General features: G+C 43.3%; 1 protein-coding gene across 1 annotated transcript in view; it reads left to right on the forward strand.

Annotated features, from left to right (window-relative positions):
* Positions 1 to 730: 730 nt before the first annotated feature.
* LOC116373087 (methylcytosine dioxygenase TET2) overlaps positions 731 to 18473 on the forward strand; it is a 62576-nt gene continuing 44833 nt past the window's right edge. Inside the window, exon 1 of the mRNA XM_031821823.1 lies at positions 731 to 1061. The gene's annotated coding sequence lies outside the window, so the exon portion shown is untranslated. The remainder of the gene's footprint in view (positions 1062 to 18473) is intronic.

The following is an 18473-nucleotide window of genomic DNA, read 5'->3' on the forward strand; positions in this document are numbered from 1 at the left end:
TGAGAGACAGTGGAAGAAGCAAGTCTCCAAGGAGTCGTAAAGAAGCCACGAGGCAATAGGGGAACTCCTGCAACCTATGACAGCTTGAGAAAAACTGATGAAACCGAAAGAAGAACCAGGAAGTCAAGACAGAGAGGGGTGGGAGAAAAATCCCCCTAGAGCTTGACATGAGTTTCCTTGAGACACACACACACACACACACACACACACACACACACACACACACACACACACACACACACACACACACACACACACACACACACACGCAAACACACACACTCTTCCTGTCTGACTAAAGGAAGGGGGGAGTGCACCACCCTCCTACTCTCCAATCCTCTGTTTCTCAGACAGACAGATAAGCTCAGAAAGCTTGTAGAGTCAGTTGAAAGGGATTGGACGGCGAAGCGGAACCCATGTCCTGTCACTGTGCAGATCCAGTCCGGTGCTTGGTGCCAGCCGTAGTCATAGTGTGCACTATTGTGTGCGACTGAAGGAGAAGAAGGGAAAAAAAGGGGGAAAGAAAGACCAGGCCCTTTGTGTGGTGGAGGGACTCACCAGGAGAGAGGTTTTCTCATTACTTGAGCTTTGCCAGCAAGGCAAGGCAAGGCAAGACTCTACCACTGACACACACACACATACACACTGAACATACACACACACACACATACACACACACACACACACACACACACACACACACACACACACACACACACACACACACACACACACACACACACACACACACACACACACACACACACACACACACACAACTTGTCTACACGGCGTACTGGCTGGCTGCTTCTCTGCCAGTTACATATGTGTGGCACTCAGAGTGGCCAACAGGGACACACCACCGACCGACCGGGCTTCTCCTCCTGATGATAAGAGTCGACGTCGACGTCAGAGACTGGCCCCATGAATATTGATGTTGGAGGATAGTCCGTTTCATAGAAGAACAGAAGGAAGCAAGATGGCGGCCCTTTAGGATTTGTTAAAGAGGAGATCCAGACGGTTTGTTGGAATTTCTACACAGTGGAGGGACGTAAAAAGAGGTAAGACTCAGCTCCGTTTGTTTTTGGCACTCGTTGTCCTTCTCCTTTTGACCTTTTGTCGGTCTTTTCGGTGGCTCTGTGGCTTAGTACAAGGCATGCTAATGTTCCCTCAGCAAAACCATGAGCTAGCTAAATTAATAAGGTGGGGGATATTAGCTAAAGCTTCTCCTTCCAACATGGCTGACAATTTTCTTTTTTTCTTTTTTGCTAGTTGAAATAGAGAGATCTCAGTTTTTTTGCCTCTGATGTTGGTCAGTGGACGCTCAAGTAGCCTTAGGAATGTGTCTAGTGTAGAAAATGGAGACCTTGTTCAGTACTTTTCTTGAGGCATTATGAACAAGGCAAATCCCTCTGATGTTCAGTGCAACAGAGACGTAGCTAGCTCCCAGTTGAAAAATATATCCCATCTCTAAAATGGTAATTGTCCTTATTTTGATGTTTTATTTGAGTGCTTTGTTTTCCAGGGAAAATATAATCAAATTTTCTTCTGCAAATCTATCATAGAGAAGGACTCTTTAACCAGAAATCATTCATGCAGTCAGTTTCTGTCCGTTCTTTCTTTGTGGTCTCACGGTTATGTTCTTGTGTTGATTATTTTCTGCTATGTTCAAGCTAAAAAAGATGGATTGGGTCTAATTTAGAACAGCACTATGCCTCCAGTCCATCACTAAGACTGTAGTGCCTGGGAAAGAGAGCTGGGAGCGGGGGAGAGTGTAGCTAGCTTCTGGCTTTGTGCATCCTGTGAATCAGCTTTCATTGCATTCACCGGTGAATGACAAGCAGACACAAAGGCAGGCCAGCACAGTCCAAGGAGTGGAAGAGAGAGAGAAGAGAATTGTGGTGGATAGCAGAGGGATGATGAGGTCAGAAGCTTGAAAGGATATTGAAACTCAATCCGATCACACCATTAGCTGAACGACACAAGAATTGGAATCCTGGAAGCAGGTCTTTTCCGAAGGTTGAAATAGATTTTTGCCCCAACTAGACCCCAACAAATATGTCTCCCAGAAGTTGACTCAGTTCTGTTACACCATGAAGTCACCATGAAAATGTTAAGAATCCAGCAATTGAACAACAACTATAATATAACATTTTAGGACATGTTAGCTTTGCATTATGCAAACAGTTTTCCTACTGTTTACATATTAATCATTTAACACATAAAATGATATATGTTGCCTTTTGTGAGAGTCTGAGATAATGTGTCTGGGCAAACCACATGCGCTGCCATGCAAGAAGGCAGCAGACAGCACCTTTAATAAACAGATTATTGTCAAAACAAAGGCAGTAATGGAGGTGTTTCTAGCATTTACTCGATCTCAATTTGCATTTATATTTTACTGATGAACAGATATGATTCGATATTGTTGACATTTGTTTTTGTCACAATTTGCCATATTTTGTAATGTATTTATTTGACATACATTTACTTGAATTGAAAATAAAACAAACCAAGGCACATCAGCATTAGCTAGCTAGACAATCAATACATAGCTATGCTATGCTAGCTGTCAGATACAGTACTAACGAATAACAGGGATTCCTACACACATCCAAGCTACACTAACCAAGATGACTGGTTTCATTAGTCCAACACCTCTCTTCCCTTGAACAAATGAGTTGCTAATGGAGCGTGTTGTTTTTCTGTTATCTTTGCTGAATTTGCTAACAGGCCACATTTAGGATTAGCATCATAATGAGCTACTAGAATATTACACAGATAAAGGCCTGCTATCTTTTGCCCTTATTTGTGTATTCTGGCTTGTGTATTGCGCTGGCCCTGCAAGCACTTTCAATCGGGGGTCATCCCACAATAGCAGCTAGCAGTAGTAGTTTGTGTGAAATGCAAAGTAAGGCATGCCTGCCCAGGGGGAGCACAGCACAACAAGTGGCTACTAATGAGCTGTTGTAAATAAACACCACAGCCAAGGGGAGGTGCACGGTGCAGAGGCTAACATTTACTAATGCTAGAACAATGACGGAATCTCAGCCAAGTGCTACAAACTAATATCACCTGTGATAAGCTTGGAATGCCCGGGTAAATGTACTAGGCTAAAGCTAGCCTAACGGGGTGAAACATATTGGAGGGAACTGCAGTTGTGTTCAGCAAAAATGTCAGTTGCTTGTCAAACAGGCCTCGAGGACAACCGTCAAAGCTAATCTAGCTATTTGAACTGTTGATTATCTTCATCTGCATTTTAGTCAACTCCACCATATAAAGTAAACAGAGGATTTAAAACATATATATATCTTTACCACAGAACTATCGACAAACTAAAATGTTCCTCCGTGATATCAGAGAACAGAGAGCAATATTTAAATATTTACAGTTGATATATATTTTGAAGAAGGAATCAAAAGCTTTGGATGCAACAATGGCAGCGTGGCTCCGGCTCTGTTTTGATTGGGTAAGCATGGTCAGTGACTGCGCAGCGGCAACCTATCTCGTAACGTAACTAGGGGAGTGCACCGTAGTCCTCCGTAGTCCTCGTGAAGTTTGTTTTGGCTGGATTAGGTAGCATACTGTTTTTTTATGTTTTGAAATTAATTGTGTCATTTGAGGCTCATTTGCCCCAGATAAGATAATGTAGAGAAATAGGCCTTGAGTGAAAATAATTCTACTTGATTCATATTGGAGCTGTATGCTTATCCTAAGCTAAAGGAGAAGACTAGCTTTATTTTGTAGTGGATCAAACAGCTGCAAGCCAATATTGGAGGATGCATGGACTTTGTCTTTGAGTTAAGTGTGTCTTCCTTGAGTTGTTGACTGCATTTCTCAGTAAGTAGACTGAATGCAATGCACATTGCACTGCTTACATCATTGATACTGCAGGATGTTAGTCGAGGAAGACATTTCTTTTTAATTGGATACATTAGATGGTATCAGACAGCAAGATTGCTATACAACAGTTTGTTTCTCAACTTCTATCAAGAGATAATAGTGTTCTATCATAAGTACAGATATAAAGCGAGACAAAAAAGTCAGAGTTGATACTTCATTTATGGGTAAAATATTGTGCCCAAAGCAAGGACTAGATTGTGTAATTTTAGCACAGAAGGAGGCCTTTACACAAGACAGGAGTCACTTGGCAAGCCAAGATATTGTCTTGAACACACAACCTCCATTTTCCCTTTGTGTTGTTTTCATTAGCACCACATGTGTTGTTATATCAGTATTGGAAAAAGGCACCATATCTGAGCCACAGATCCTAGTAGGGAGAATGTCAACACATGGTGGCTAGAGGAGGGGGGGGGGCAGTCCAGTCAGAAAGATCAATCACAAGAATGGACATGTCTGTTCTCATCAATCCACACCCACTGATAAAGCTGGGTATGGTTGGACTACTCCTCTTGCTTCTTCCTCTTTGTGTTATCTAAGGGAGAAAAGACAATATCAAGCTTTGGGGGTAAGAATGTCCAGTGGTTTCATTCTCCATGGTTTCTGCAACAATGCTGTCCTTTCACAATGGGCAGGGTTTTTACCTCTGACCTCCAACCGCAGGCCACGCATCACATTTCGACCCCAAAGGCCACGGTAACCCTGCTACAGAGATGACACAGTGGAACAGGTTAAGAGACATGCATTGCCTCTGTGTAGCTACCAACCTGGCTCTGTTGATCACGTTCCTCCTCCTCAGACAAAATGGCGACATACTGTGTCTCATATTGACCTCTGGAGATATTGATTTAGCTCTCTGCTGCTCCCAGCCTCAATAGTTGAAGAATCGTGGTAAAACTTGCAATCGGTTATTACTGCCTTATTACATGAGTGTATTGGATGCAATTTCTTTATGTCATTCAATGTGCATGGCCTTTACTTTCAATGTGCATGTTGTCCAGATAGTCTACTTTATGATTTACATTATAATCTCTAGATTGTCTCATCACAAGGCATTTAGGTTGTGTTCAAATGAGTCACTTCTAGCTTTTCAGCTTCTATGGTGTGTGTTTCTAAACAATATTATGAAAGAGTTTCATTTCCCAAAAGATCACCTAGCATTTCTCTCCTCGTTTGGCATTTGACTGTTGGTATAGAAACCACAGTTTTTCTTTTTGGCCCTGCCCTGGTTGTTACTCATCGCTAGAATTACACAATTATCTTCTTCCTGCGATTAAGCAACTCTACCCACTACAGAACACTTCTCTCTCTCGCTCTATCTCTCTCATTTAAGGGCTTTATTGGCATGGGAAACATATGTTAACATTGACAGAGCAAGTGAACTAGATAATAAACAAAAGTGAAATAAACAATAAAAATGTACAGTAAACATTACACTCATATCTATATACAGTGTTGTAACTCTCTCTCTCTCTTTCTCCCGAAGAGGCCTTGGCCCTTCCATTCGTCTGTCTGTGTTTTAATTATGGCTACGGTTTGGAGTGATACGGCTGTCTCGTTGAGACTAAGTGGCACGGGCCGACCAGAGTGAGAGTTCTTTTGGCCCTTGAAGTGTGTATCGATGTCAGCCGGTTGGGGTTTACCTCAGGGGTGAGTAGACCTGCCGGTGAGGGCACAACTAGGACAGGACTCCCTTTCCGGTCTCCACGTGAGTGTGAGCACATGGCCGCCACTGTTTACAAACACCACCCAGGCATTCCAGAGTAGACCTCGTTACGTCACAGCTCCGAAAGCGAGCAGCATCTCTTCCCCGTTCCCGCCACTCGGCCGCTCCTCTCTGCTCCTAAGATATTTGCACGCTGCCATCGGCCCCCGACACCACCACAAGCGAAAGTAAGGGGGGGGAGGCGGAGAGGTGAAGCCAGTGAGCGAGAGACGAAGATTGACGCTGGCCAAGGTAGTGTCTGGAAAGCAGAACATGGCAACGCTAAAGACAGCGTCAGCGTCTCTCTGAGCTCCCGCCACGCTGACAGCAAAGACTCCAGAGCACGTGAACGCCTAAATAAGCCTACACACCAGTACGGCTGGCTCCAAGCTAGTAATTGAACTAGAAGCATGCTATCTGTTTTCATACCGTGTTGCAATATTCAGTCCAAAGATCAAAACAAAGGTTATGAGAAACGGGTATTCAGTTAGCCCAGCGCATGGAATGACTAGGTGCTTTTCTTGTAATTACTCACTGGTTGTAACTTTTACTGGTTGAGCCTTTCTCAGATGAATAAAGGAAAGAAGTTTACTGTGGCTGAAGTCATGGCAGAAATGAAACCCCAAAAAGCGGAATATTGGAGTATCAAACACACACTTCTGAAGGCGTTTAGATTAGTTTCACTTTAATATCTCACCTTCCGAGAATCTTTCGTGTTGGTTTCCTCTATGTTGCCTTTTGATGAGGCAGACTATTTGAAGAGGTGCCAATTCATTGGCAAATGTGGTTTTCTAAAATCTGGGGGATATTTACTGTTACCTGCTGTGCAAATGGCAAACCAGTTCATTTTCCCTTTGTAAAGAATGTAGAGTAAGTCAAAACCACCACGTGACTGAGTGAGTGGAGTTGCCCTAGCATTGCCTTCCAACTCCAAATATAGCCAAGCTGGGTAGAGTTCTGACTAGGTCGGGTTGGCAAAGTTCAGAGAGTTCAGGGTTAGATAAAACAACTGAACACTACACCATAGTGTCTAAATCCAATACAGATATAAAACAGCGCCAGGGGAATTTGTTTTCATCAAAGACCAGATTTTAGACTGTAGTTCTCATGAATTAATGTGTGTGTGTGTGTGTGTGTGTGTGTGTGTGTGTGTGTGTGTGTGTGTGTGTGTGTGTGTGTGTGTGTGTGTGTGTGTGTGTGTGTGTGTGTGTGTGTGTGTGTGTGTGTGTGTGTGTGTAAGATTGATCCAGTGTAACTCGGCAGGTGTGTTGTGGTGGTGATAGAGCATGGTTGACTGCTAGCTGTCTGATACAGTATGGTTGACTGCTAGCTGTCTGATACAGTATGGTTGAGTATTAGCTGTCTGATACAGTATGGTTGACTACTAGCTGTCTGATACAGTATGGTTGACTGCTAGCTGTCTGATACAGTATGGTTGACTGCTAGCTGTCTGATACAGTATGGTTGACTATTAGCTGTCTGATACAGTATGGTTGACTACTAGCTGTCTGATACCGTATGGTTGACTGCTAGCTGTCTGATACAGTATGGTTGACTACTAGCTGTCTGATACAGTATGGTTGACTGCTAGCTGTCTGATACAGTATGGTTGACTACTAGCTGTCTGATACAGTATGGTTGACTGCTAGCTGTCTGATACAGTATGGTTGACTGCTAGCTGTCTGATACAGTATGGTTGACTGCTAGCTGTCTGATACAGTATGGTTGACTACTAGCTGTCTGATACAGTATGGTTGACTGCTAGCTGTCTGATACAGTATGGTTGACTGCTAGCTGTCTGATACAGTATGGTTGACTACTAGCTGTCTGATACAGTATGGTTGACTGCTAGCTGTCTGATACAGTATGGTTGACTATAGCTGTCTGATACAGTATGGTTGACTGCTAGCTGTCTGATACAGTATGGTTGACTGCTAGCTGTCTGATACAGTATGGTTGACTGCTAGCTGTCTGATACAGTATGGTTGACTGCAAGCTGTCTGATACAGTATGGTTGACTACTAGCTGTCTGATACAGTATGGTTGACTACTAGCTGTCTGATACAGTATGGTTGACTGCTAGCTGTCTGATACAGTATGGTTGACTACTAGCTGTCTGATACAGTATGGTTGACTGCTAGCTGTCTGATACAGTATGGTTGACTGCTAGCTGTCTGATACAGTATGGTTGACTGCTAGCTGTCTGATACAGTATGATTGACTACTAGCTGTCTGATACAGTATGGTTGACTATTAGCTGTCTGATACAGTATGGTTGACTGCTAGCTGTCTGATACAGTATGGTTGACTGCTAGCTGTCTGATACAGTATGATTGACTACTAGCTGTCTGATACAGTATGGTTGACTATTAGCTGTCTGATACAGTATGGTTGACTGCTAGCTGTCTGATACAGTATGGTTGACTACTAGCTGTCTGATGCAGTATGGTTGACTGCTAGCTGTCTTATACAGTATGGTTGACTGCTAGCTGTCTGATACAGTATGGTTGACTACTAGCTGTCTGATACAGTATGGTTGACTACTAGCTGTCTGATACAGTATGGTTGACTGATAGCTGTCTGATACAGTATGGTTGACTACAAGCTGTCTGATACAGTATGGTTGACTGCTAGCTGTCTGATACAGTATGGTTGACTACTAGCTGTCTGATACAGTATGGTTGACTGCTAGCTGTCTGATACAGTATGGTTGACTGCTAGCTGTCTGATACAGTATGGTTGACTACTAGCTGTCTGATACAGTATGGTTGACTGCTAGCTGTCTGATACAGTATGGTTGACTGATAGCTGTCTGATACAGTATGGTTGACTGCTAGCTATCTGATACAGTATGGTTGACTACTAGCTGTCTGATACAGTATGGTTGACTGCTAGCTGTCTGATACAGTATGGTTGACTACTAGCTGTCTGATACAGTATGGTTGACTGCTAGCTGTCTGATACAGTATGGTTGACTGCTAGCTGTCTGATACAGTATGGTTGACTACTAGCTGTCTGATACAGTATGGTTGACTGCTAGCTGTCTGATACAGTATGGTTGACTATAGCTGTGGTTTATAACATGCGGGTGTGAGTGTGTGGAGAGCAGCAGTACACACTCACACACACACACACACACACACACACAAACCAGCAGAGTTAGGGTGAGAAGCTAAGGGTTATGGGTCAAAACCCATCCAAAGTGTGAAGGAGGTCAATCAATTAACTCAAAAAGTTGACTTAAGGACACAAGGGAGAATCAGATATCTAGAGATCTGAACCCAGAATGTAGGGGTGTAATTGGATAATCAAAGTGTTCCTTTTAAGGCCAATGGAGAAGGATGAAAGCATTTTACTGTCAAAGCACCGAGCTGCACAATCTGCATCCGGATCTATGATTTTTTTTTTAAAGGTTAAGATCTGAAAATGTATCTCCATAACTAATGCCTTCATTAGTGAGTCGCATGATCTGAAGAAGAACCCAATCCTCCCCCCATGACTGAGGAATCCACACAGGGACCACATATAAACAACTGCTTCTTCTGAGACTGTTTGCCTTCATCTAAAATGTACTGAATATTATTATTATTATTATATTTGACTCCAAGAATCGGTTTAAAAAATAAATCAAATGCGACTGTACATAGAGTTAGCTAGAGGTAGTCGGCTGTACCTGCGCTCCAACGCTGGTATTTTACCTCCTATAGCTTTGTTCTCCATCTTCTTTTTAAAAAGTTACCAAACGTTTTTTTAGCACTTTTATTTCCCTGACTGATTAAAAACTAATTTGCTCTCTATTGTCTTTCTGCAGCAGAGTATACTGAGCAATATGTTTCAAACATCAAATCTCAGTATCGAAGTCGCAATGCATATAGAATCGTGAGAATCGCAATACATATAGTATCGGCACCTAAGTATTGTGATAATATCATATCGTGAGGTCCCTGGCATTTCACACGCCCTACTAAAAATGGCTGTCAGGTAAAGTGGCTTCTCCCTCCCCCTGTTGTCTACACAGGGAGCAGCATGGAGCACACAAAGACAGCTGGTTCTGAATGTCATTCAAGAGCATAAACCTTACCCAAGGCCATACTTTGCATTGAATGACATCACTAACTTCTTCTGAAGGCTCATAGCGAACAGCCTAGCCCAGCCTCAGATATGAGGTTTCCTCAGTGGAATGTGACCGGTGCGGCAGCTGGTGCTTCTCCTTTCAATCCCTTCCCCCTCTCAATGTCAAGGCTGTTTGTTTTTCATGCAGACGTGCGTATTTACATTGCGGAAAAAGTCTGGTTCAGCAGGTTTTGGAGGTTTTAGCAGTGGCGGCCATCTTTGTTTTTTGATTCCCTTGGTGGAGGGAATTGTTGTGTCCTCCCCTGCTCTACTGATTGAATAATCAACCCTTATCTACACCACACCACAGTCCTTTGGTTAGTCTTCCAGATGTGTTTGACTATAGGCCTACAGGCCAGGGAAGGCATTCACAGTGAAAGGAACAACAGTCTATATGTACAGCTATGCACAGTAACCTACTAAACGGCCTGATAGTAGTGCAACATGATTAATGATTCATATAGCTCTTTGAGTCATTTAAATGAATGAGAGCGACATAAAAAAAACGATATATGGGTGTAAGAGAAATGGCACGGTAGGAAAAATTAATTCATCTGCCACTTGATTCGTGGTGCCTCAATGTTCTTCTCTGGGAACCTTAATTCGTAGAATGCATCCCTCACTCAGAGTGATTTGTGATCCTGCTGCTTTCATATAAGGAGAGGGAGTCACGTGCCTCATGTCAGTTGAGTGGAGGGAAAAGAGGACCATAGCAACAGTCGTTTAGGTCAGGCTGCTTGGAAACCAATGCGGTGGAAGGATATCAATATTTTGCCAGCTGAGCTCAAACAGTGGAGAACATCACTAATATTTCTTGTTCACTTAGGTCCAGAGGCCCGCACTGCATTCATGCTTTGGATGTAACCTAACATAATGCCTATAATTTAAATGATATTACGAAAGTATTGTGTAACACATTGTTATTACTACACAAGAGCAACTTAATGTTAAATGTTACCATGAGAAGAGATGTAAAATGACTGGCCTATTTGTTGTTGTTGTTTTGTGTGCAACTACTACATATTTTAGATAGGCCCCTAGTTCTCATGTGTCGTTCATACAGATCAGCCCTATTCTATTTAATGATAAGATCTGTTGAGAAGGCGTTTTGGGTTTTGGATTCCTCTACTGCCATGTGTGTCTAACGTTATGATTTCCTTTTCATATGTTTCCCTGCACCCTGTTTACTGTTCACTTCCCCTTCCTGTTTAAAGGCACATCCCCTTCCTGTTTAAAGGCTCCTCCCCTTCCTGTTTAAAGGCACCCTGGGTTGGATTTGGATGGTTCAAACAGAAACAAAGCATTTGCTAAATAAATGTCCCAGTGAGGTGAGCTAAGTATACTGCCAGGTCTGGGGGCTTGCAGAATAGAAACATTGGGATCCCTCATAAGTTGGCCTGAAAATGACATACGTTTTTCGCTTCATGATAGATGAGTCTTGGGTCAGTGGGTAAAGATGCTTTCAGTCAAGTGTAACAGACCAATCATATAAATCAAATCAAATCAAATCAAATGTATTTATATAGCCCTTCGTACATCAGCTGATATCTCAAAGTGCTGTACAGAAACCCAGCCTAAAACCCCAAACAGCAAGCAATGCAGGTGTAGAAGCACGGTGGCTAGGAAAAACTCCCTAGAAAGGCCAAAACCTAGGAAGAAACCTAGAGAGGAACCAGGCTATGTGGGGTGGCCAGTCCTCTTCTGGCTGTGCCGGGTGGAGATTATGACAGAACATGGCCAAGATGTTCAAATGTTCATAAATGACCAGCATGGTCGAATAATAATAAGGCAGAACAGTTGAAACTGGAGCAGCAGCACAGTCAGGTGGAAGTTGAAACTGGAGCAGCAGCATGGCCAGGTGGACTGGGGACAGCAAGGAGTCATCATGTCAGGTAGTCCTGGGGCATGGTCCTAGGGCTCAGGTCAGTTGAAACTGGAACAGCAGGATGGCCAGGTGGACTGGGGACAGCAAGGAGTCATCATGTCAGGTAGTCCTGGGGCATGGTCCTAGGGCTCAGGTCCTCCGAGAGAGAGAAAGAAAGAGAGAAGGAGAGAATTAGAGAACGCACACTTAGATTCACACAGGACACCGAATAGGACAGGAGAAGTACTCCAGATATAACAAACTGACCCCAGCCCCCCGACACATAAACTACTGCAGCATAAATACTGGAGGCTGAGACAGGAGGGGTCAGGAGACACTGTGGCCCCATCCGAGGACACCCCCGGACAGGGCCAAACAGGAAGGATATAACCCCACCCACTTTGCCAAAGCACAGCCCCAGGTATTCAATTCCATTTTTATTCAAATCATTAACAGCGATTGCTCACAAAAGCGGCACCAACAGTGCTACAGTGCAAGGCAGCATACAGTCAGCAAGGTAATACTAAACCACCGTCTAAATATGGAGTTCCACAGCAACACTGGGAGAAAAGAGCTGTTGAAATGTAGTATATCTCAGTATGTTGAAATGTAGTATATCTCAGTATTTTGGACATGCAGCTCCAAGCTCCAGCAAGCCAGAACAAAGAAACTAAAAGAAGTCTGGTTTTGAGAAAACAGAAAATCAAAATGGCCGAACACTACCATAGCAGCAACAACCACAAATGTGGCTTTCTATCGATCCACTCTGAGTAGGATCAATGAGTAAAGCACATGTACTCCCTGCCAGTGCAGCTTTTGTCCACTCCGCCGCTCTCCGGTTAATGTTTAGAGCAGATGGCTTCAGCGCACTAATAAGGTGGTCGCCATGGCTACCGTGCACTCTGAAAGAAATTAACTTTGCGGCGCACAACAGTTCATCAAGTTTAGTCAGATATATTGACTGTGGCGCAGAGACAAAGGGAATGGTGGATGGTTGGTGTAGAGGGAGGCAGAGGGGTTGGAGAGTGTGCTGTGTGAGGTTGGGTGGGTTGTGAAGCATGCTGCCGGTTTACACAGTTGCGTGTTTGTTTGGTTTCACACACACACACACACACACACACACACACACACACACACACACACACACACACACACACACACACACACACACACACACACACACACACACACACACACACACACACACACGACACAGGGCTTTATCTGTATAGCAGCTTGGCGTGCACAGGTCAATAACACATGCAAAGCCGTGTAGGGTCAGGGTCAGGGCCAATCCGGGGTGACTGAGTCTCCCATGATCCGGGGTCTGTTGGTTCAGAGGGGTAAACCCCAAGGTTACTCATTTCCAGTCCAGTCTGGGCTAATGATCAACCCCAACCTATCAGCATAGACTTCTAGGGACCTGGTTATGGGAGGACAGGCCAATGCAGTCAAAGCATATTGACGCCATTGAAAACCAGCACAGAGATGATATGTACCACTAACATTGGTTGCAGTATTAACAGAAAACGATAACTGCGTTTCAGGTTCAAATCTAAGGCTTGGGTTTTGTTGCTGCCGTCAACAATAAGAAACTCTGACGTCAGTAAGTAAGCCACTCAGCAAGAGTCAATCCAAATGAAACGCACAAGTGGTGCTTCCCTGATAGGAAGACAACAGTACAAGGCAAGATTGCGTAGCGGGGCTTGACTGTTTGGATCATCTCAAAAGGTATATTGCTACAGAACAAACAAGGCTAATGCTAGCGGAGCAGATCTAACTGTAAGCACACCACACAGCTAATAGTACAGTTGTTGTATAATGACTTGTGGCAGTTTGCGTGTGCAGGGCTTGCAAATGACCCAGTCATACTTCCTGCTTAGCGAGTTCTGTGAGATCAGGGCAGAAGTGGATGGGAAAGGATGGACCCAACCCACAACCAGAGAAAAAGCCAGTCAGACAGGTTATCATTGACATCTGTGTCAGTGTCTGCATCCTGAATGGAACCTTATTCCTTATGTAGTGCCCCATAGGGCTCTGGTCAAAAGTAGTGCCCTATATAGGGAATAGGGTGCAATTTGGGACGCAACCAGTATAACCAAGTATTTGATGAAAAAGTAGCTATAGAGACTTTTCACAGTCATCAGAGTGACGCTCATATTTCAATCTGAATTTGAGACATCAAAAAAGTCTGACTTATAGTGCTGAGCGATTAACTGCTATTTCTGTTATTTTTAATTTGTTAAACAACTAATTGACCAATACCGGTTAAATTATTTGAATGACATTTCATTCGTTTTTTTTCTGTGAGCTCAATGCCACACATTGCATAGTTTCTCTAGAGATAAATCAGATCCAGCCTGAACTGTGCGATATAGAAGGGAGTTGTAGTTTCCAACAGGCTAATATTCCACAGAGTTTAGCACATAAAACGTGGTAATTAACTACAGTGACCATAATCCATTGTGCATCTACTTGTCCGGTCTGTGTTTATTTTACACCTGCTACAGAAGAGACAAGAGTGTACTATCGTGAGGGGATGTAGAGAGCAGCAGGTGATTTGTGAGGTATCTCTACCTGAAAATGCATGATCAAAGAGATTGATAGTTGGTACTCAGCAGTCATACAAGTATGCCTTATGGACATTGAACAACTACTAAAATAGTGATTTTGTCAGACAGCAAAGGCCGCAGCTCTATCGAGATGAGATGACTTGGAATGAAATAAAGTCATCAAATAAAACAAATGTAATATATACAACTGAAATATTTGATTGAAGTAAAGTAATGTGAATAAATGATAGTAAATAAGTGATAAGCAGTAATGGGCGGTCACTACCATCACGGGACTTTTATTCATTGTTTTGTTCTGTGTTGTTACAGCATTCAACTCAAGTAATCGAAACCGAAATCGAAAACAGTGATACTTTTTTAATAATCGAACTGAAACCGAACCGACCTGACCGAGTCTGACAAAGTCGGACTTCCGATGTCTCGTTGTATTGCTCTGTCTCTACAGATATTCAAATGATCGCTATTCATTCACTAAACGCAACACTGAAGTCGAATTTGAAACACATTGTGTGGACGAAACGCTGATGAATAGATGTCAAAGCACAGTTGTGGATGTAAAAGAGACTCCCACTGTACACTACAGAGAGAGAGAGAGGAGCACGAATACCTCAATGTGAATCGGTACCACAGAGAAACAGAGTGCCACATCTGCCTTCAATTAGACTATGTGAATTGTGCTTAGGCAGAACCAGGCTCGGGCACCTCTTTTAGGAGGTTGGGGGTGTACTTTGCAGAGGCAGGCCCCTCATTTAGGGGGTTGGGGGAGTATGGTGCAGAGGCAGGACCAAGCTCGGGCCCCTCATTTAGGGGGTTGGGGGTGTAAGGTGCAGAGGCAGGACCAAGCTCGGGCCCCTCATTTAGGGGGTTGGGGGTGTAAGGTGCAGAGGCAGGACCAAACTCGGGCCCCTCATTTAGGGGGTTGGGGGTGTAAGGTGCAGAGGCAGGACCAAGTTCAGGCCCCTCATTTAGGGGGTTGGGGGTGTAAGGTGCAGAGGCAGGACCAAGCTTAGGCCCCTCATTTAGGGGGTTGGGGGTGTATGGTGCAGAGGCAGGACCAAGCTCGGGCCCCTCATTTAGGGGGTTGGGGGTGTATGGTGCAGAGGCAGGACCAAGCTCAGGCCCCTCATTTAGGGGGTTGGGAGTTTCTGGGATGAAATTACAAACAGGAGTGGGTGAGGTGTGTTTGAGGTCATCTATTAGTGTAGATCCAAGGAAAACATTTTAGGAAGGGTATTACCGTGTATGTTGATGTCATTTGAGCCAAAGTACTGCGGTAAATGCAATGGTATTACATACAAACAGGCTGCCTTTAAACAAGGTTACAGTTTAGCCTAGTTTGAAGATGTCATGATGTGTCTCTTTTAGTTCTATTGAATATTACAGTATGTATAACAAACTCCTAAAATGTCTGAGGAGTTTTTAAAAGGTGCATGAAAATGTGCATAGTTTGTATTCTTATTTGCATTGGGAAATACATCCACTAGATGAGATTGAACAGTCTGCAGAAACAGAAATGGATTCCACAGCCAGTTGAGGGAGAGAGAGAGGGAGAGACACACAGAGAGAGGGAGTTCAGTGCTCTAGGGCTCCAGAGGCAAGTCATGTGACACACCCTGCCTTTATCGTGTCATAATCTGGTGATTAGGCCTGGACTGCAGGCACCAACAGGAAGCTGTTCTGTTGCAGAGGAGAATGTTAAATCTAACCCACCTCAAACCAAACCAGAGACAGGAGCGAGCGCTGACGAGCTAGACTTTACACTACAATGTACACATTTGAGCTTCTCGTTATAACGTTTCTAGACTCTTTCACCTCAGACAGGGAAACCGCACGGTTATAGAAGAGAATGTCAAAACTAACCCACCTCATATACCAGAGACATGAGAGAGAAAGCTAGAGAGAACTGCTTAAGTTGAGATATTCAGTTTCCAGAAAATAATAGAAACTATTATACTCATTCTGTAAAACACCACACTACTGCTATTTCTCCAAATAAATGTGATAAACTTTGCCAGCAATGTAGCCCTTTTGATTCAACTTCAGACATTTTCCACTGGAAAACAATTTGATCTGTTAATCTAATATCCTGTGTATAATGTACATGATATCCATCTTATAACAGAGCAAGTCAGCCATGTGGATAGCTAGCTACAGATGTTGGATCTTACTTTGCCTAAATGAATCCCTCTGTACATGGAATAGTCGACTAGGGGAAATCAACACCTTCTGTTAAAAGAGTCTGCTACGCCTTTGGACTTTAATAATATGTACCCATTGATTCCTGAAGAATGGAACTTCGAAATGCTTCATGAGCTTTAGTTCAACTGTCGTATCCGATCAAAACCCAAAATATAAGCTTGGTTTACTCAAAACCAAGTAAAATGTAAACAAACACTATACAGCCTGAAAACATGGTTAAAACTATAGTTTGTCTATCATGGATGGTCGGTACTTTCATCCATAGCTCAGTCTATGAATTTGAGAGTGGTTAAATTTCTCCAGCCCCATCCCTCAACTTGTTGTTATTGTTTAAACTACTGATACATGCTTAAACTGGATTCATCTTTTGTTGCTGAGAATTCCCCTGTACTCCAGGAAATGTAGATTAGCTTTGTGATTTACAGAAATTCACTGAAAAACACATTAACACAACTTGATATCTGTTATTCACTGTTTATTTATTTCTTCGTGTCACTATTTCCATGTTTTATTTTGTATCTTTAGCTGTATTGTTGGCAAAGAACACGTAAGTAAGAATTACACTGTTAGTCTACACCTGTTGTTTACTAAGAACCCGTAAGGAAGCATTACACTGTTAGTCTACACCTGTTGTTTACTAAGAACCCGTAAGGAAGCATTACACTGTTAGTCTACACCTGTTGTTTACTAAGAACACGTAAGTAAGCATTACACTGTTAGTCTACACCTGTTGTTTACTAAGAACCCGTAAGGAAGCATTACACTGTTAGTCTACACCTGTTGTTTACTAAGCATGTGACAAATACAATTTGATTTGATTTAGTAACAGTATTGCACTTTCCATGTAGCCTAACAAAATAGCCAAACCAACGATCAAGAAACATTACGGACTAAACATTCAAATCCTGTTGTTGCGGGATTATTTTGCTGTGACAATTATAGGTCTAATTAAGATCCTACATCTGTACTCTGATCCAAATGTACTGCAAGATTATCAACCGTCTCATTAAACTGGTTTAATTAAACTCTTACCCTACGAAGTCCGGAACATGCTGGTTTTCTGTTCTACCTGATCATTAATTGCACACACCTGGTGTACCATGTTTAAATCAGTCCCTGTTTTATAGGGGAACAATGGGGAACTGGCTTCGAGGTCCAGACTTTGAGTGTTTGAGAGCTTTATATCAATCAACCTTTTAAGGCCATTCATTATCTGTGTAAGGCAACTAATACATACATTTTGGAGAATTTTGCAGGATTTACACTACATAACCAAAAGTATGTGGACACCTGCTCATTGAACATCTCATTCCAAAATCACGGGCATTAATATGGAGTTGGTCCCCCCTTTGCTGCTATAACAGCCTCCACTCTTCTGGGAAGGCTTTCCACTAGATGTTGGAACATTGCTGCGGGGACTTGCTTCAGCCACTAGAGTATTAGTGAGGTCGGTCACTGATGTTGGGCGATTAGGCCTGGCTCACAGTCAGCGTTCCAATTCATCCCAAAGGTGTTCGGTGGGATTGAGGTCAGAGCTCTGTGCAGGCCAGTCAAGTTCCTCCACATCGATCTCGATAAACCATTTCTGTATGGACCTTGCTTTGTGCACGGGGGCTTTGTCTAGCTGAAACAGGAAAGGGCTTTGCACAAACTTTTACCGCGAATTTTGAATCATCTAGAACGTCATTGTATGCTGTAGCATTATGATTTCCCTTTACTGGAACTAAGGGGCCCGAACCATGAAAAACAGCCCCAGACCATTATTCCTCCTCTACCAAACTTTAAAGTTGGAACTATGCATTTGGGCAGGTAGCGTTCTCCTGGCATCCACCAAACCCAGATTTGTCCGTGGGACTGCCAGACGGTGAAGCGTGATTCATCACTCCAGAGAAAGTGTTTCCACTGGTCCAGAGTTCAATGGTGCAGAGCTTTACACCACTCCAGTCGATGACTGGCATTGCGCATGGTGATGTTAGGCTGGTGTGCAGCTGCTCGGTCATGGAAACCCATTTCATGAAGCTCCCGACAAACAGTTATTGTGCTGACATTGCTTCCAGAGGCAGTGAGTGTTGCAACCGAGAACAGATGATTTTTATGTGCTGTGTGCTTCAGCACTCGG

Source organism: Oncorhynchus kisutch, unplaced genomic scaffold (genome assembly GCF_002021735.2).
Source record: "Oncorhynchus kisutch isolate 150728-3 unplaced genomic scaffold, Okis_V2 scaffold4018, whole genome shotgun sequence".
Lineage (NCBI taxonomy): Eukaryota > Metazoa > Chordata > Actinopteri > Salmoniformes > Salmonidae > Oncorhynchus > Oncorhynchus kisutch.